Here is a 20,522-nt window from a genome sequence, read left to right as displayed (position 1 = left end):
GCAAATCCATATAAAAATAAAACCAGGGAAAATGGAAGTACGGTCTTATTCTAAAAGAATAGGATTGTAAAGGATGTATACAAAATATGAGCCAGAGACTTTCTAATTCATGGAATTTTTATCAAATTGGTAAAATTATAGGACTTTGGGAAAATAGATTTTTTTTTTACACACAAAGGTGCAATTTCATCTGTTCTATGAGGACAATAGGATGGAAATTCTAGGAACCCAGGAAAGATGGCTAGACTAGAAACCTAGTTTCCTAATAGTGAATGCTGAATGAGCACAGAGTGATAAACTTGCAAAGGTGTGTAACTTCTGTTTCTGAATACACTGATAAGACTTATAGATAACAGTTTCAGGTATTAGCCAGTCCAAGGGACAAGAATGCATGACTCTGAATAAACAGGGACCGTGCTTTGGCTATATTTGGTCCTCCATGAGCCCTTATGGTGAAATGGCACCTGCTGGACCCTTTAAGGATTGGCTCCAGTGGAAAGTTTAGGTCATTGAGGTTCTGGTGATTGAAGACATTAAGATATGACACAGATTAGGTGTCGGGAGGGTTGATAAGACAGCATCAGCCTGCTCCCACCCAGATCTCTGGTTTGCTGGGTCTGTTATGGTAGGACATGATTATGAGTGCCCTCACTAGAAATAAGCTGATACGAAACTGTGAGCTGAACAACCTTTTTATTTTTCTTTATAAAATTAGCGACTGTAACCTTTAGATTAAAACTTAGTAGAAAAAGCTGCCTAATATAACAGAAAGTCCAGAGAGAAAGTAGTGCTAGAAGGATGAGATGAGATGGGTTTTCAAAATAATAAATGTGTGAGGAGTAGTGAAAAAGCTGAGGATGAGTCCTTCAAGCAGTTGAAAATAATGAAGAAAAAAAGGTGGAGTCTGAATTCACTGTTTAAAATAAGCAGGACCAAAATGGGTATCTCCCACTGATTTTTTTAATATATACAACTGAGTAAATATAATTTATGCTTACATAATGTGAAGTGCAAATAATAAACAGGCCTATCACCGAGGTGAATGTCTACCAACACATTAAAAAATGCTGTTGGAAGTCTTGCACATGAAAAGTACTACCCACCATATTGATGACTACACTGGCTTTATAAGCCACAAAAATGTTAATATAACTTCATGTTATTTCAATGTATAATGCCATTGCAGAATATTTTCCTTAGATTAATAGCTCACACAGCCATAAAAACAAAAGTTAAGCATGCTAATATCTTCTGAAAAGCTACTTTTCACAATTCAGTTAAGAAGGTTTTATATCAGTTATAATTCTAAAAAAAATAATCATTGAATTCAAATGCAACAGTGTGATGTGTGGATGGGTCACATTTAACTGAGATCCTAAGCATAGAAACAGAGAAGAAGAGAAATTTGTTAATATGTACAAATCTTAAGGTGAATAAAATCTGTACAATATAGTAAATATATTAGCTTCAGTTATATTTGTTCACAAACCTATTTGTGGCAGCTATTTATTTGGGGCTTATTTTGAAATTTAGTTAAAAATTTAGAACATATAACTGTTAATGTGAATACAAAAACATTGTTTAGAAAATTAAGCTAATTATTCTGGAAAGTTTTCATTTGTTTCTATTGAATCACAGATGAACATGAGGAATGTAAAAAACAAAAACATTAAGTTACAGGTACTGAAATTGTTTGCCATTGATGTTCAAATTTCAATCTCTTCTAAAGCATCTTAAATTTAAAATGATTGCTGGATAGTTAATGTGCGAAGCAATGAGTGATTAAGTTTGATGGTCGTATGTAAAGACAATTATATATATGTAAATATCCACATACATATAGATTAGTATCATTCTCCTTTGTAACAACTAGATGAACAGTAAGGTAACTCACTCTACTAATAAAGACACATTAGTTGATATAATAGATAATATCAGATCGACTTTCAGATCACATCAAAGCAGAGTATATTAGTTTACTTTCCACCACTGCTGGGATTCCTTTCATCTTAAAGTCCCACCAAAGTCACCACTCACCAAGAGTAGCATTACCTGTAACTTCAAACACTAGGGAAGCCTGCGGTCCTGTCCTGACCCAGTAGTGGCATACACAAACCCCATCCACATTCTGTTCTTCAGAACTCAGCCGCAGGACCATACATTGCTCAAGTGAACCTGGATAATGTCATCACTCTTGGTCTCCAAGAAGTGCTCTAACCATTTCTTCAGATAACACATTTCTGTTGTATGTACAAAGCTTTGAGCTAGGGAGTGTCTGGAAAGTGTCATCTCTCTGTTTCCTCAAGGGGAGCCACAACCATTTCTTCAGATAAGAAACTTCTGTTTTATGCATAAAGTACTGAGCCAGGCACCATGGAGAGTATATATCTATAACCAAGACACACTCTCTGTCCTCAACATTCTTAGTAATTAGGGAGCAGAACTGCCCGAAAGTAACTGTTAATGCCAGGTCAGTTTTATTAGGCTCCATCACCCAGGGCTAAGGACAGCTGTGCAGAAGAAAGATGTCCTGGAAGGGTCGATACAGGAACAGAGTTGAACCACAGTAAGGGACCCTCATCAGACAGAAGAGGAGGATACAGCAGCAGTAATAACATGACTACAGGAAGCTGTTAAGGGACCAGAGATTAATTCTATGATGAGTGCAGAGATAAAGATATCTGAAACATATTTTGGGGCCATCATGTGACAGGGTTTAAGGGCCCTACTTATAGTTCAGGATTCACTTGAAAATCTAAGCATATCTTTGAGAATGAAAGCCATGCTTAGAACAAGCAAAGTGGAGAGAGGTTAGGGCTGGGAGTAATGGAGCTCCTTGAACCAGTGCAGTAGAAATGGAGATGAGAAGGCAGGTAAAACATTTGAAAAGTAAACTTTGAAGCACTGTGAGAATCTTTGTGTTGGTGACCAATCGAGGGACTTTTGTATTTATTGATAATTTTCTCAGTTATTAATCCTTGGAAATTATTTGTTGAATGTCACAGAGAATTTACAACTACTCTCATTAATTAAGGGACTGTTAAAGCCTACCCAGGTAAGAACTTTTCTGAGTTTAATTTTAGTTGATGTCGCTGGAACTCTTGAACTTGAAGGGAAGCACTGTGAAAATAACTTGTACGATAATGACACAGGAAAGTGAATGTTTCTTCAGTGGCATACCTGTCTGAATTTTCAAGAATATTGTTGCATGATAGACACTCTAGAAATGAGGCTTTCAGGGCCACTTTTATGACACAGAAGAAATATTCAAATGGAGTAAAATAGCCTCTCATTAGATTTTTCTATCCATAATTAGCCAAATATAAAACATCTAGTTGTTCCAAGGTAGAATATGGGAAGTCTGGTTTCCAGATGGTCTGTCCTCAGAGCATTTCTATTAGCCTATTAAGAATGTTAGTCCCCTAAGAAGAAAGCCTAGTTAAGGCTAGTGAACAAAAAGCCTCACTAAGGTGAAAATAAGAGATCCCCATCTACTCTCTCAGAAGAGATAACAAAGTCTAGATGATCACTGTTGTGTTATAATTGAGATGTGGCTTTCTGATTGATAATTTAAGCTGTTATCACTTGCAAAAAAGAAATCGTCTTCTATTAAGTGTCTGATGTTAAAATTTAAGTGTTAAATTTAGAAAATTGAAAATTCAAATAAAAGTATATTCATTATAATAAAAATTTCTGTAATCATATACAACAGCATGATTTCCTTTCACCTATGCTTTTTTCTGTCTAGAGAGAGAGGCCTGATGTTTCCTGCTAGTGTACAAAGGATTTTAAACATTTTAGCTACTCTTTTGTAACTTTTTCTTTCCTTGACAAAAACAATAATATTGTCATTATTCAGAAATAGTTAATGGTGACACTTCACAGATAAGAACAAGCTTATTATTCATGGGAAATTTACAAATGACTGTTGACCTTCTCAGATAGCTGAAACAAAGCAAAATTAATTTTTGGTGTAGCAGATTTTAGGCAACTATCTCCAGTATAATAATCATCAGGAAGAGGATGAACTCAATGTCAGGAAATACAATTTAGCAGTGAAATTTGTTCGATTATGGAGGAAAATTCCAGCGGAAATAGTGGAAATACCAACATTTGGAATAAGTGAAGCCCAGCTGACAAAGGGCTAAACAATAATTAGTAAAGAATAATGCTCTAAAAAGAAATGCCTCCTATGTCACTGCTAATTATTTAACAGGTAGATCACTGAGTGGAAATCAAGACATTTAATCACCACTTTTAAGTAAATTTGGTAAGTCAAGATTTAAGGAAATTTGATATATAATAAGTGAAGTTATTTTCTTCTCAGCAAAATTTGGTTGTGAACTTTTAGCAGAAGGTACCCTACTTCCTTTAATACTGAGAATTTAGTGTATGTTCATGTTAGTTTAATTACCAGCCCCACCTTAAATTATGTCTGGAAAAGGGACATATTTGGCAGAGTGAAACACGTTAGTCCTAGTAAAATCTTAAGTGGTTCCTGATGACAAAATGTAGATATATCTTTAAATCAATAGAAACACACAAGAACATGGCAGGTTAGAAACAATGAGATGAAAACTTCGATGTGATTATAGCAAGATTAACTAACCAGCTGTTCAGATTGGATAATGATGTGTGAGTTTCTCATCACTCTGTACATGTTTCCACTAACACAGATTTGGAGTGTCTGGATGAACTATAATTATCTTTGTGGCTCGTGCATAACATAATTAGCTTTTGCCAAAGCAAAGTATTTTATTAAGTAGAAAATGAATTTTTTAAAAGTTACTGAAATGGGCACAAGAACAAATCAACTAAAGATAGAAATATTGTCACTCTTAACAGTAAAGTGAAAAAAAGCTTGTATCTTTTTGTTATATAGTTCTCAAAATTCTAAGTCTTGTTTACATGTCAGACACATGAAAGATGGTTTCAATTATCCTTGGGCTGTTGTTAGAGTTTGCGTACCAGGTGTCCAGACCGCAAAATGGAAAACGCAATCTTTGTCTGGTTTGTTATAAATATAGTACTAAGAAAGTTCCTGATTGGTACTTAATTATGAAGCGTTACTTTTTAAACACAGCAACCCACCACCAACAACAATAAAGACAACAACAAAGAACACATTTTAGAGCCTTGTTATCCAGCTTATCACATGGAAAACATGTGATGTCTGTTATCATTATGAAACTGGGTTTATTAAGCAGAAAAATTACGTATTTTTATATCCATGTGGAACTATCTAATGATAGTGTTTCTGCTGATCAGTAAAAGCTAACTGTACTACAAATTTTGGTATTCATTTTCATAAATAAATGACATTTTTTACAGAAGCATTTTAAAGCAACTTCAAAGTGATAGATTTTAAAGCTGAAATAAACAAATGGAAATGTAAATTCAGCTCTGAAGTGTAGTGCAGACTTTCTCTGGTCTAGTTCTTTACTCTCTGAATTTCCGTTTACCTAACAGTAAAATGGAGATAAAAAGTTCTACCCAGTTGGGCTGTTAAGAGATTTAAATAAAGCAATTTATGTGAATGCTTATCTTGTAACATGTTTATTCAGTAGGATTTTGACAAATAATTCACAAGAAATACCAGGTAAGTTTTCTTTCTTTGAATTCAAAAGAGAATTACGAAGCATTCATATCTATCTTTAACTGATAAGGCTGTGAATTGATCTTTAGTCACAGAATAATTGTTCCATCTTCTTTGATCCCTTTTAAGTGAGTTAGTCTTTTCTCCTCTGTTGCTTTCATTAAGAGGAGGTAAATATTTTTAAATAATTATCTTACTTCTTAAAATATTTCTCAAGTATTTTCCTTTTTAAAGCTCTTTTTGTGAATGTTCACAATTTTTCCCTGTCATCCTCATATTTTATATCTATTATGTTTGCCTCCATTTAATTAATTATGTGTTAATATTTTGGCACTTGGGCCTGGTGTGAGGATATGTACAGTAGTCCCTAGTACTATATAGTCAATAAGCTCCTTGTCCTGACATCCTATAAATCAGGACTGGTTTACTTAGAGAGAGGACCCCGATTTTCAAACTACTAAGTCTTTATTTCCCTTGGGTTATTAAATATAAAGTGTATCATGACCTTGCCTATTTGCACATGGTCAAAGGCCCTCATTCTCCCACTGCCAATGTCCTCTAACTCCTCTCCAGAAAGCATAACCTTAAGATGGTGGTTGGGAAAGGTATGAGAGCTAAATGATAGCAAAACTTTTGTTTCTGAAACTTCCTATTATAACCTCTTTTACCATTCAATCGCCGGTTGCACAATTATAGTAATGTACACATAATACAAATATTTGTCTTTCACCATTCACATTTATTTGGTATACTTCATGATAAGAATTCATTAGGTAAGTGATAAAAAGGAGAAGCAGACCATGTCCTACAAGTAAATATTTTATTTTATGGTCTGAAAATAAATATAAAATCTAAAAAGTGACGTGAGCAAATGGCAAGCCTGTTGCACAGCACTGTATTATCAAGAAAGAAGAAATATCAGAATTTTGAATAAGGTTCTTTTGATATTTATGACACTAAGATTATGTTAATATTATATTATATATATATATATATATATATATATATATATATATATATCTTTTAAAAATACAGTAGTGCTGAACAGTAAGTTAACATGAATTTAAAATGAATTCCAAAGAAATTTCTAGGCAGGAGGATCATGGTGCATTTGAAGCCAGCCTGGGCTACACAGTGAGTTCAAGGCCAGGCTGAACTTCATAATAATACCTTGTCTTTAAAAAGAAAAACAGAAAAGAAAAAGTAAAAGACATTTTTGTTTGTTACTGATACTTACAATGTGGTAATGGGGTTTTATAAAATAAAGTATTATCCTAATTCAAAGATTTGCTGTTCTAATTTTAAAATTGCCCTTACTTGTTTTATAAATTAAAGTAATCTGTATTAAAGAACCAAGGGGGTGGATTTAGCTAGGTTTATTAAAGAATCACTGAAGAGGAATTTTCATTATATTTGGTAAGCATTTAATGAATAACTTTGTGCTTGACATTTTAATGCTTATCATGATTATAATTTCAGTTTAGAGTTTGGGAATCTGAAGTTGAGAAATGGCAAATATCTTGGTCAAAGTCAGCTTGCCAAGTGCCTGCCTTGTCATTACCCTGTCACAGAGAGATTTTAAAGAAATGATTTTTCTGATCTCCTTGATAATCTGGAGCCTACTAACACTCATTTCTTTGAGTTTATTTCTGACATTGAAGAACTTTCAGGACTCACATTCTTTCCAAAAGGACCATGTGCAATAACTTATAGATACATAAGTGTGTGCATTTGTATTTTTTTAAAACAAAATAAAGATGATGCATAGTTTGAATGTATTATACTGTACTTAAACAGTACCAGTTTATAAATATTATGCTGTTTCCTCTACTTTTTCAAAGAATTCTGTAACAAACACCAATTATATCCTTATGTTATAGAAGTGAAATCGCTAGTTAAATGTTAAAATTGAAAAAAAGTTAAAATTGTTCTTCAAAAATTTTCTTAAATTTATATTTATATCAACAATATCTCTGAGTCTCACAATTAAGGAAACATACATAAGAATTAGAATAACGTATTTCATAAATCATATGTTTGTTGAAAACCACATATGAAATGTGTCCCATATGTGCATGAGGTACATTAAACATTTTTAGGGAAAAATAGAAAATTGGGGAAGAACGGACAAAAAAATATGTTATTTAAGTGTGCATATAATTTGGATATTACAACATAAATGAGTTTATATACTACTATGTTCTTGAAAATTAAATGTAAAACCAAGTGTCAAAGGTAATTATGGCAATGTCAAAGAAAGTGGCAGGAAGTCATCAGAACTAAGATTTACAGCTAGGATGTGATGGATTTCTGACTCAGATTTGTCTAGGCATGTCTTATGGTGTGAGACACCTTGTGTACACTAGCCTGAGATTTTATATAGGTAAAAATGGTAAAATAATAGAGCAATCTAGCAAATCATTTCCATCTGTACCACGGGGTAAGTGTAATTCTAGCTTGGCCACAAGAAGAATATTACATATGTTTTTAAAATTACTATTTGTTGAAGATCTTTAAGGAGTTCATATGCTTTGCTTATGGTTAGTTTTGGTAATAAGAAGCAAGACAACTAATGGATCTTTTAAATTGTGTCTTGAAATGGGGCCAATTTAATTTAAACTTAATATACTGTTTATTTTGGTTGCTTTCCTTCTCCAAAAGCTCTGAAGCTCAGAGTTTAACTTGGAATTGCTTTCTCAAGTGTAGCACCCTAAACAAAGGCCAATAAATGGCTTATGGCTGTCAATAGTTGACATAATAGATTTGTCCTATGTTGACATTTTGTTCTCTTCATCCTAGCCCGTATACGTAGTAGTAAGTACATCATTTGTCATGGAATCTGCTACAAAATGAGAGTAGAAAGTAATAGATTACTTTTAACTATTATTTACTTATGCTAGGGTTTCAGTAAGATTTAGGATAAATCATTTATTCATTAATTCACTGTTTTTCACTATAATTTTTTTAATTCCACCTACTTTAGTGAGGTTAACAAGACAGGAACCCCGAGTGAAGTTAATGACAGGAAATTGCTGAATTCTCTAAAAATGTTTCTACATGGGAATTTTGTGAGTAAAATAAACATGCATGAGTGATTTATTCAGGACATGCTAAGACACAAAATAAGCTCAGAACGGAAGAGATGCACAGGAGAGGCAAGCTGAAGGATATGAAGGATGTAGAACTGACAAGTCTAGATCAGCGATACTATTGGGACATTGTGGAAAATACAGTATTGTGAGTGCTTCCCAGGAATCTATCTCATGTTACTCTCTGGGGAGTGGAGCTATTCACCAATAGGAATAGGAGGGGATGTTTTTGAGGGAAAAAAAATCAAGAATGTTTAAAAGGACTTGTTATTTCTCAGTGCTTACCTATGTCTTGTTTAAAGTGTAGTGGCAGGTGAGATGTCATGTAGACATTTGAATATGTGGGTCTACGGTTCAGAATACAAGACCGAATGTCTCTTATGGATTAGAGGCACAGGCTTATTGGTCAACAGCTTTAAATAAGTGAAATATTAATAGATTCAATGCAAAATGTCTAGAGAAAAAAGAAAAAAAGTAGGAAGAGCAACCTGTAGAAAAGAGGATGAAGAGCCAGTGAAAAAACTAATGGAATAATCTCCAGGGTGGGCACGATTGGAGTTTAATTAGGATTTCTGTGTGATCAATTTCAGTTACATAATGGCAGTGGAAATCTACTTTCAGTGTACAAAAGGAGGAGAAGAATATGGATGAGTTGAAATTAACAGGTTCATGTTCTGTTTTGAAGTGCTTAGCTGTGTAAGGAAGGGAAGGAGATTAGTTGAAGAAGATGAATGAATTGTCAAGATAAGAAACACATAAGCATTATTAATGACTTGGGGGAAGTAGCTGGGGATTGAGAGACTGAGAGCATGAGCGAGATGGGAATTACTCATGAGGAACAGATACAGCAACACCAAGTATGATGTGGTAGAGATAGAAGAAATGGCTCCAGTGGTTCCAATTATTAACAAAATTGTGACTGATAATGTAGAAAGTATAGTGTTTGAAAGGATAGCTTGTTAACTATGACTTATATAGTATTTTTAAATCTATAGGGATAATATGGATGAAACAGTCTCCTCTTCCAGTGTCATTTCACTCCACCATCTACAAATTTTTCTCACCCACTCTTTGAGTAAATGATATCATGGCCTGAGTTGTCTTCTCCATGGATCATGCTCCAGACATCTGAGCTGCTTACACTTCTATTTCTACTACTGTATTGTAAATGAAAGAATCAGTATGTGGTCCTGGACCTTAACTAGCCTTCTACATTTTCTCCCTGCTTCTCTAGAACCACCTGACACTTAACTCTTTTGGTCACTTCCTTCTCAGCAGCCAGAATAATATCATAAACAAGGTAAATTAAGTCACGTCTCTCCCTGCTTTTTACTTTTCAATAATGCATAGTGGACATTGTCACTGTTAGAATTTTCCTTCCCCAGTGCATTTCTTTCATCCTCTTTTTCTTTCTAAAACCCTATGATAGCAAATACATTATGGAAAAAATGATGAATCTATTTCAAGCACATGCTAATGGATAGAACTAAGGAAAATAGAGCCAATGTCTATGTGGCTTGTTCTTGACATAAATATTTGATTCCTTGTTAATGCTTTGTTTGAAATGGATATGTTTTTGTCACCTGTATTTCATTTGAGCTCTGAATTCCCAGAAAAAGATAATCTTTGGCAATTTTTCTAGCCAGACGACATGTAGCATTTAGGCATGTTTTCAAGGTTAAAAGGCAGTATGGAATTTTAAAGTAAAAAATGAAATTAAAAAAGGAATACACTGATATTTGATAGTTTTGAAAAAAATCTTATGATTGGGAGTTATACTTGTTTAATGGCACTGTTTAGAAATAAGATCATAGCATAAAACAACAGGCACTGAAGTTTTCCTCAGGAAGGCATTAAACTTGACTCTAGAAGTGGAAAGTACTTGAAAAAAACCTATAGTTGCCTTATCCAGTGAACAAAAATACATATTTGCTTCCTTTAAGGAAGCAAGATGAAGGTGGCCAAAGAAATAAATTTTAAGTTCAGACATTTTTAATGAATGTCCCAAACCATGAATTACATATATTTAATATGTGATAATATGTCACGGTTTTATGTACATTTTTTATTTGCCACAAAATGTTCTTTATGTCCTATGTGTGTGAACCTAAAATAATATACTGCTTTAGCTGTAACACAGAAAAGGACAATTAATCTGGCTAATTAAGAGGCATTAACCTGATTTAATTCTATCGATCACCAACTTTGTGATCATGCTCTGGGTGCAGGATTAATCTCTTGTTTAAAACGAAGGAACAGCTCTCCTCAGGCATTCTCTGGTGATGTATTCTAGGAGCTGACTTGTTTTAGTGAAATCATTTACTAACTCAATAGCTGAATGTCATACGAAAGGACTTTACAGGAAATTTGAAGGTTTTCTGAGTGAAAACAGAGGGATGCTCAAGGGAACTCAGTGCCCTTACTCACTGGCTGGTCACAAGGAAACCTGATAATCAGTTTACACTGAGTAAACATTCTACATATCTTTGTGTTAATTGTTATAATTTTAGGCAGATCTCAACAAGCTAACGTTATGTTTAGTGCATTATTTGGTGCTCTTAGGCTTCTAGATTTAAACTGGTATTTTTTATAATACAGAAAAATATCCAAATTACCTGATGTGAAAGTCACTCATGTTTTCAAAGTGATAAGATAATATAACCAACAGCAACATGTTTGTAGCTTTTTGGCGGGGAGTATGAAAATGAAGTGAGAAAAGGATTTTAGTGACCTACACATTCAAGCTTTTATATTAAACTATGTCAGACTATTTTTGAAAATCCCTACTATAAGAACAGTACTGAACTAGTTCAAATATGAAACAATAGTTAAGAAATGATCTACAGAATGGCTCTCAAGTTTTGTATTTTGGTTTTCCATGTGGAATCTATTTACTAATTTGGATGTTTAGAACTTTCAGTCTCTACAGAATACATTTAAACTTCACACTGAGCCTGGAAGTTGATATAGATTCAGATCAATAAGCAAATCAAAGTTGCTGCATTCTGAAAGCTCAACATTTTGACTGAACTTTCACTCTATATTAATTATATAGTGGAAAACATATTCAATATTTTAATGAACCAAGATAGTTAGAATGAAGTTTAATAAAATCAAAATCTTTTCTTATTTGTCACTAAATCTCCAGTGTCCAAATCAATGCCTGGAATATATTAGATTCATAAGAAATGTGTTTTAAAATACTCTCCTAGAAAAAAATATGAGCTGAAGTCGTAAGACTAAGCATCTACTCACAGCACTGCTTCAGAGCTAAAATATTAGCCAAATTATTTCTCCTCCTTTGAGTTACATTTTCCCCATATTTTACAAGTAAGGAATTGTTTGAATGACAAGGGTTCTTCTGTAGTACTCTTCAAAAGTGCTTTGTGATGATACTATTATATCTTAAATACCTTGTAATTATTATCTCAAAATAAATACATTTCTACAAGCATTATAATAGCTAAATGTGTAAAATTGCCTAGTATATGAACTGAAAAATATCAGCATATAGACTTCTTCTTATCACACTGAAACTTTATAATGTGAGTTTTCCACACAGAGTTTTAAAATACATTAAAAATAGGAAACTAGTGATAACAGTCTCTCGGTTTTGTTCAAGGGAAGTATCAAGTGAGAGTTGAGAGTGAATTATTTCTTTTAACTTCACAATGTGGTTCTTGAAGTTAATGTTAAGATTGAGGGCAGCCAGGCTGGAGTGGATCTCCTAGCACTAAATGTGGTGAGTGAATAAATAGAAAACACGATACTCCTTGAATTTAGACAATTTTCATACTAAATGAAAATTATCAGTCTGACTATATCTCTGTGGAAGTCTAGAGAAAGCATGAGTTAAGAGTCATATGAAATTCATACAAAAGGATGTATAAAGGATATTTAGATGATTCTCCTCTGTTGCTTTCTAATTTCAGATCTTCAGAATTTTACTGGGATAACTATCCAAATGAAATCCCAAATCCAAGTGGTAAGTAAAATTACTTATAATATCAACATATTTATTTATTTATCAGTAACCCAACTTTCTGAGCACTGAAGTAGTAGTCTTGACTCAAGTTTTAATTTTTATAAAAAAATGTTAGATTCATTAAAGAATTTCTCTGTTTTAAATTTATTATCTTGAAATATGAACATGTAAAGTGTCTGGAAAATGACTGATTTGCTATGAGCAAACATATTTTATAAATTGTTTGTAGGAAGGATTAGAAACAGAAATAGACATATTAAGTTCTTTGAGGTAATCATGTGTCCATTTTCTTGTAGTGCAATCATAAGCATAAAACCTATGGGCTTCTATGAGACATAATTAAATGTTTTAAGGTGATGTAAAATTAAATATCCCTATACACTTTGTACTTGGTTAATTTTACTTTAATGAGTCCATTTAAAGATAATTTCTTCAGTTTTTAAGTTAGAATAATAAACTGTTTAATTCTTACCCATAATCACTTGGCAGAAATTGAAACTTATCATCCCTGAAACTTCCTATGCAAGTTTCGATAGTCATGGTGTTACACAGATGGATGCAAGATCCTTTAATGATTTTGAATACAAAGGAGATGTCTAAATAATGATAATTCTGTATATGAGCTCATGACTCAAGCAAAGAACTTGAGTTATATTTATTACCTTTTCCTAATGCTGTGTATATAGTGTATAGATATAAGTGTACATGCATACAAATACATTATCAATTAACACTTTGTATGAAACAGTGAGTATTCTTAGTATAAGAACATACAGCCTATTGGAAGGATTCAATAAAAGGTGAAAATGCAAGGACTTCTCTGTGGACTCCCATGGGCTTTGTTTGGTGGGTTTGAATTTTCTACTCCTCTGTCTCCTGTGTGACAGTGGCCAAATCCTTTGCTCTTTTTGGGTTTTCCTTCTCATCGAGAAAATGGTGCTAATAATACTTACAAAATAGGGGGATTGTCATGAGAATTAAGAAGGTTGATAACAGAAAAATATTTCAAACAATACGAGATAGGTATTAGTCATGTATTAGAAATTTATTATATTTCATTTGGTTTTTGTAAAATCAGAAAGTAGTGCTAGCTTATGCACTTTTGTATTTTGATACCTCATTTCACTTTTTATTTGCTGTGGTTATTATTTGGTGGCTTAGTTTATGGTCCCAGGTATAGAACTTTCTTATCTGCAAAAAGAACAGTTTTGGATCCTTTGACTTTTCACTTTTCAGTATCTTGATTTTAAAATTTTGAGCTCACTGCTTGTTGCATTGACCCTAGATTTCAGTTCAACATAAATGACTGTGAGTTATTCTTGTTCTTCCTGATTTTATTTCAAGTTACTCTCATGAATCACTTAATTATCAGGTTGATTGTGTAATTTTTGTTGTTTGTCTCCTTGTTATACTATTGCTAATTAACTAGATTATCAGAAATTTCTCAAGTTCTATAGATGTTGAAATATATAACTTCTTATTCTGATTATTTAGTTTTCTTCTCTTGATCGGCTGATTTTTTTTCTTTTAAAATCAGTGATGTATTACATCAACACTTAAATATATACACAAAATAAAATGCATAGTATAATAGACCTATCACTCAGTTTAATCATCTAAAAATAACATGGCATCTTTATTTCTTTTGTACTTTTAAGAATTCTACAATGTACCTCCACACTATGTCCACAGGTTTTTTTTTTTTGGTGAGGTCATATGTGCATATATTGAAAAGCATAATATTACAGTATTATCCTTGCATAGCAGAATGCTTATTGTTTTATTGCACACCTAAGATCAGTTCCTTTTTATTCACTTGGTAATTTTTAAGAGTTAGCCAAAGTGAAAATGATATGGAATTTGTATTGTTTGCCTTTTTTTTTCTTTTTGGTACTCATAAGGAAATGATATTATATCGGAAATTTTACATTAATCTTAATTGGGTGGGTTATTTTGAAAAACTCATTAGTGAAATTATTAGAATCTGTTTTGGAGGTGGTGTGTGTAAATTTGAAAAAAACATCAAAAGTTCTTTGAATTTTGTAGAGATTCCATTTACCATTGAATTAATTTTCAAAGACGTTTTCTGGGTGTGACACTGCTCATTTTACTAGACTTTCAATCAAAGCACATGTGTAAGTTAAGGTCTTGTGGCTAGCAAAATTATTACTGGATAAATCTGGTAGATTATCAACTATTTCTAACTGTTTTATGTTTTTCACTTACTATATAATACCATATTACATTAGCAGTTTGCATATCCTCTTAATTCTTTCAAAAAGCTAAAACAAGAGTTTGCCCATTTGCTACTTTTTCTAATAATTCTGCTGAATACTTTATTTCTTGTTCCTTTTATTTTTAAATTCTGAGATTTATGTCTATGAAAATGTCTCTAAATGCATTTTTGGATTGTATAAATATAATTGAGATATGATTTTTTTAATGATTTGGAAATGTTTCGCTTAGTAATGTACAGAATTTATATATGTGACTTAAATATAGCTTACTTTAAAGCATGTCTTTTGGATACCGATATCTGAAGTATCAGAGTCTTACTCAGAATTATAGTTAGAGCTTTTTGATACAATAAGGCTTCATGTTCCACATCAGTGGATTAGGCTAAAATGAACAATAGTTTGAGCTCTGGGTAGTAGTTTAAAAGACAAAGTGAGCTGTAATTGTTAAATGATACTAGTACATTGTTGAAATTTGTCTGTAAATTGGTTGTGTACATATAGCACCAAATAATGCATAACCAAGGTTATATTACTATGATTTTTCTTGAAATATTCACATTAAATTATTAAATAGGATGTAATTTTCAGTGTTTAAAGTCACATAGTTGAAGCCAGGCACGATTGTGAACTTCTGCAATCCCAGCATTTGGGAAGCTGATGCAGGAGGATCATTGCAATTTTGAGACCACCCTGGGCTACAAAGTGAGCCCAAGGCTGTCTGATCTTCATAGTGAGAGTCTGTCTCAAAAAGACAAAAAATAAATAAATTCACGTAGTTGGTATTTGATTATAAGTTCAACAGGTAAGTCTGAGTTAGTCAAAATTAGTCATGAAGATGTATGGGAGACTTGAGAGGGAGAAATTAACATCAGGTTGATGAATTTAGCAGCTACTGCATACAAGTGACCAAAATAAAGATTTGACTCTTGTCTTCATGGTACACAAAGCAATCAAAGCATATTTTGCTATTTTTTGTTCCATTAAAAGTTTTTATCTTGATATTTTCCAAATAGAATTAAAAGCACCATACCACAATCATATATATATGTGCACCCATGTTTATATTTGCACAGTTTGTGATAACAAAATTTTAGAAGTAGCTTCAATGCTCATCAACCAGTGAATAGATAAATAAATGTGCTTTTTTTAAAAATATAATGGAGTATTACCCTGTCATAGAAAGGTTAAACTTGAGACATTTATTGCTAAATGGGTGGACCTTGCGACCATATTCTTAAATGATATAAATCAGACTTACACGTAAATATTGTATTGTCTCACTGGGGTTTGAAACTGAAAGTGTAAATAGGAACCAAATTGTTCAAAAGATATGATGGAATGGGAAGAAACTGTTCAAAAGGAAAGGAGAACTAGGGAGGGAGAAGGGAAAGGAAGGAGTGGAAAAGAAAAATGATGAAAGGATAAAATAAAAAAAAGCTTTGCAAATAAGAGGAAGAAGACTAAATGGAGGAGAGGAATAAGAGAAAAAAGACAAATTAATGTATATTATATACAGGTACAATCTCTGTGGTGAATCTGATCATTGTATATACCTAAATTATACCAACAAATTTAACTGAATTAAAAAATGTTTTGAAGGAAATAAACTTTTCTTTTTGTATTTAAATGCTGAGTGTTAGTCATTTCTTCCCCATATCAAGGTATGTTTAGTTTAGTTTTGAATAGTGTAATTTGTAGCATTCTACAAACATTGGCAATGTTAGTCTTTGAACCAAATACTTTTTTAGAATATTCTTATTGTTTAGTTCATAAAATTGGACTCAGGGTAATGTGGTTTCACTGATTTATCATCCATTGATGAAGAAAATATTATTCTTAGTTACTATCAAGAGATTGGTTTCATATATTTTAGGAAAGAAAGAAAAACTTCAACCCTCTTGTTCAATAGTTACAAGGTAAATAATGAATGGTGTTTTATAGCTCTACTGATTTATTGTGCTTGACTCTAGATTCTGTAGTTGTACAAAAGTCTTAGGAATTTACTTGCAATTTTATAATTAAATTTACAAAACAATTAGATGGGACCACACTAAAAGTCTGCAAAGACATTTTTCCTCTACAGACATGCCCTGATGTTCAAGATTGAGAAGCAAAACATAAGAGCCAATGGCATAGTGGCCTTTGTTTGTCAGATGTTGAGATTGTTCCTTTTATAGAAAGATGGATTTCTGCATATAGGATAAAAAATCACACTGATGGTAGACTTTTGAAGACAGTCTAACCTAATGCCCGTATTACATACTTAGAATGCCAGAGAGGGTGAGTGAATTGCCAAGTTCATGGAGTCCGTGATTATAACTATGATGAAAAACGTACGCAGATAAGGATGATGAAGTGTCTCATAGTAAATTCAAGCTAATTCTATCAAGGGAATCCTGTCAGATAAGACTATGAATAAAATATCTCAGTAATGAAGGTATGAGTGAAATTTGCTTAATGTAGGCTTTCTTGAAATTTTGATTTGTTTTGGTATTTGGGGAATTAACATAGGAAGCCAGGAGGTTAACATTGAGCTATGTTTTCAACCCTTTGTAATTTTTATTATGAGACAGTCTTAGTAAATTGCTAATTTGCCTCAGCTGGGCTTGCTCATGACCCCCTTTACTTCAGTATCCAAAGGGCTGAGATTACAGATGCGGAATACCACAGCTGACTTTGAAATTTTAAGTAAAAGAAATTCTGAAATATGGTCTAATAAGCATTTAACTATAAATAGGAAACTAAAATTAACAGTAAAATTAAGTTTTACTTTCATTGCAATATTTTTAATATTAAATATTATTTTTATTTTATTAAAATAAAGATAGCTATTTTATGTGACTCAAAGGAGAGTTCTTGTTTTTATTAAAATAGGGTTTTTAAAAGTAATTTAAAATTGTATATCAACATGGACACACATGCTATATCATGTATAATAATGTTTAAACACAAGTTATTTCACATGTTGAATATGATGAAATTTCAGTTGTACATCAAAATTTTACACACATAAATAGAAATCTCATCTGTCATTCTTTAGTTATGCTTAAATGATGATGGCTACCCATGATACAAAATTTTTTTTTCTCTTCCTTTATTTCTTTCTTTGTATTTCAAAAGCAATAACACTTGTTTCTGTATTTAGACCTATTTTGTTCTCACTTGTATATTAGTTAGAATTACTGAATTTTTAATTCTCCACAAATGATGTCAGATTGCTAGAAAAGAGGTCATAACATATCTTTTCTCCTAAAAGGATCCTGTTTCTCAGCTTCGGCCATGCATTAGAAACACTTGGGAAGATTCAAAGTCTTCAGAAATAGATGATGAATCTTAATTGTGCTGATCGTTTTTCATGCATTTATCTTATCAAAACTTTACATGTCAAAACTTAGCAAACTGCCTTTTAAACAGGTGCGGTTTTTAAAACGGTGAAATAAACACTTACCACACCACCTACTAATCCTTGGGGTAGGAGAGTGAGAAAGTGTACCTATCCTCAACAGGGATTCTGGATTCATGGATTTTTAGGTGAGTCCGAGGCTCTGCTGGCTACTATCTCACCACACCTCCCAGTGATTCTGTGAATTTAGCTTTAGAACTCTGCTGAAGTCTTTATCCAAGTATTTTATATGATAAGGTCTCAAAGCTAGCGCTGCATTTTGTATAACTGAACACAGTTTTTTCTTTGATTTTAAGTAATGGAGTTTGCATGCCTTTAAAGCCTAGAGGCTTCTAAATTATGCCAGTAGAAATCCAGTAAGAGAAGAACTCCCTCCATTGTCTCGTTAAACATACACAAATGTAGCCTTGTACACAGTCGTGTAGTAACACATCTTGGATAAGACACATCTAAGTGGTAAACTGTGATTCACTTGAGCAAAACCAGCCAAAGGTTGACAAAGGTTTACTAATGTAATCTAAAGTAAGAGATGTAAATCTCTATAAGCATCTTATTAATGACTAATAAATGGATCTATTTTTCACAGAAATTGTAATTTTATGTAATGATAGTTTGCAAAATGCACAGATATATGGCACATGATTATGTACCAGATATATGTTTGTCTTCTGAACATAGATTTGAATGATGGCAGCCCCAGATTTTCTTTCTGATGTGCAATGCGCTTCTGAAAGCTTATGAATGATATATTTGGGCTTCAAGACTACAGTAAAGTTTTGGCAGTGTCCTCATATTTGTCTCTGTAACAATATTTGTGCAATTAATTTATAATTTAGATTATTTTATCTATTTTAAAATGAACTGAGTAACAAAAAATTAGAGCACTTATACTGGTAATTAGAATTGTAGGTCTAAAAGTGGTATAATTGAAATAATTATGTCACCATAATTTGTATCTAAAAAGCAGTGGGTGTGGCAAGGATTTTATATTCATGTTTATGTACTTTTCTTCTTAAATTTATTTAAATTCACATATAATAATTGTGCAATATGATAATTCAATAAATGTACAAAATATGTAATCAGGGTAATTAGTGTTTTCATACCCATAAACATTTATCAGTTCTTTGTTGATAAATTTTTAATGCCTGTCTTTTAGTTCTTTATAAAGTATATAATAAAGTACAGTTATGCTGCGCTACAGGATATCAGAATTCACTGTTCTGTGTAACTATAGTTTGGTGTCTTCCTTCCTTTTTCTGTATTCTACTCTCTGCTTCTATATAGTCAACAATTTTAGTTCCCATGTATGAACCAGAAAATGTAGCATTTGTCTTTCAATGCAGTTTATGTCACTGCAGTATCCTCCAGTTCTTCTCAGGCTGCTGTAAATACTTTTTATAGTTGTATAATATATTTATTTTTAGTTCTTAAGATGTAATTTTGACCTTTTGGAATTTATATATTTTCTAAATCAGAATACTTTAATAACTAACTGACAAATGAATTAGTTAATATTTAGTGCTAGGGGAGGTTGAACCCAGGGTCTTGCACTGAGCTGTATCTCAACTTCTGCTCCGTGAACTTTTAATTTTAATTTGAAACTGTTCTCTAGTTCTCCAGTTTGGCCTTGAGCTTACAATCCTCTGTCTCATCTTCCGAAGCAGTTGGGATTGCAGGCATGCACTATCGTGTCCTGACAGAATTTTTAGGACATGCTTAGCAAGGCATTCCCACATTCCATTGGTTTATCCCAACATGGGTTTACTTTTTACTCATGCTATGGAGACAGAGATCCTCTGCATGCTATTTTTTGGAGCCGAGGTGGGGGTGAGGGGTAAGCATCATATGGCAGTTAAAGGACTAGAGGAGCATCTCACTGACTCCCAGCACAAGTCACATGGTGTATCTAACACAAAGAGGAGAAGAGAACAGAACACAGTAATTTAGAAACAAGTCCTGGAGAGATGTCTTCATTTATGACTCCTAATGACAGTGTATTGTTTCCTTCTTGGCATAAATCTGTGTTGTAAATGTAAGGTAGAATATTATTCCCTTTCTCAGAGAAACTGAGAATCAGAATGCCTGGCAGGGCACAGGACCTAATCAACTTTTAAAAGTCCCTCATTTCAACAATCACTCAATTTGGGATGAAGATTCCAACAGGTGAAACTGGGAAACACATTCAATTGAAAGCAACAAACTCCTGACA

General features: G+C 32.8%; 1 long non-coding RNA gene across 19 annotated transcripts in view; it reads left to right on the top strand.

The window, feature by feature from the left end:
- LOC101787661 (uncharacterized) overlaps positions 1 to 20,522 on the top strand; it is a 432,599-nt gene that overhangs the window by 103,705 nt on the left and 308,372 nt on the right. For all 19 annotated transcript variants that reach the window (XR_010039364.1, XR_010039365.1, XR_010039368.1 and 16 more), the window contains one exon: positions 12,618 to 12,670. This is a non-coding gene — a long non-coding RNA (uncharacterized LOC101787661). The remainder of the gene's footprint in view (positions 1 to 12,617; positions 12,671 to 20,522) is intronic.

Source organism: Cavia porcellus, unplaced genomic scaffold, assembly GCF_034190915.1.
Source record: "Cavia porcellus strain 051 isolate PalLab524CR breed Dunkin Hartley unplaced genomic scaffold, mCavPor4.1 scaffold_15, whole genome shotgun sequence".
NCBI classification, from domain to species: Eukaryota; Metazoa; Chordata; class Mammalia; order Rodentia; family Caviidae; genus Cavia; species Cavia porcellus.
The sequence above is the reverse complement of the archived record's forward strand: the minus strand, read 5'-3'. Positions and strand labels throughout refer to the sequence as shown.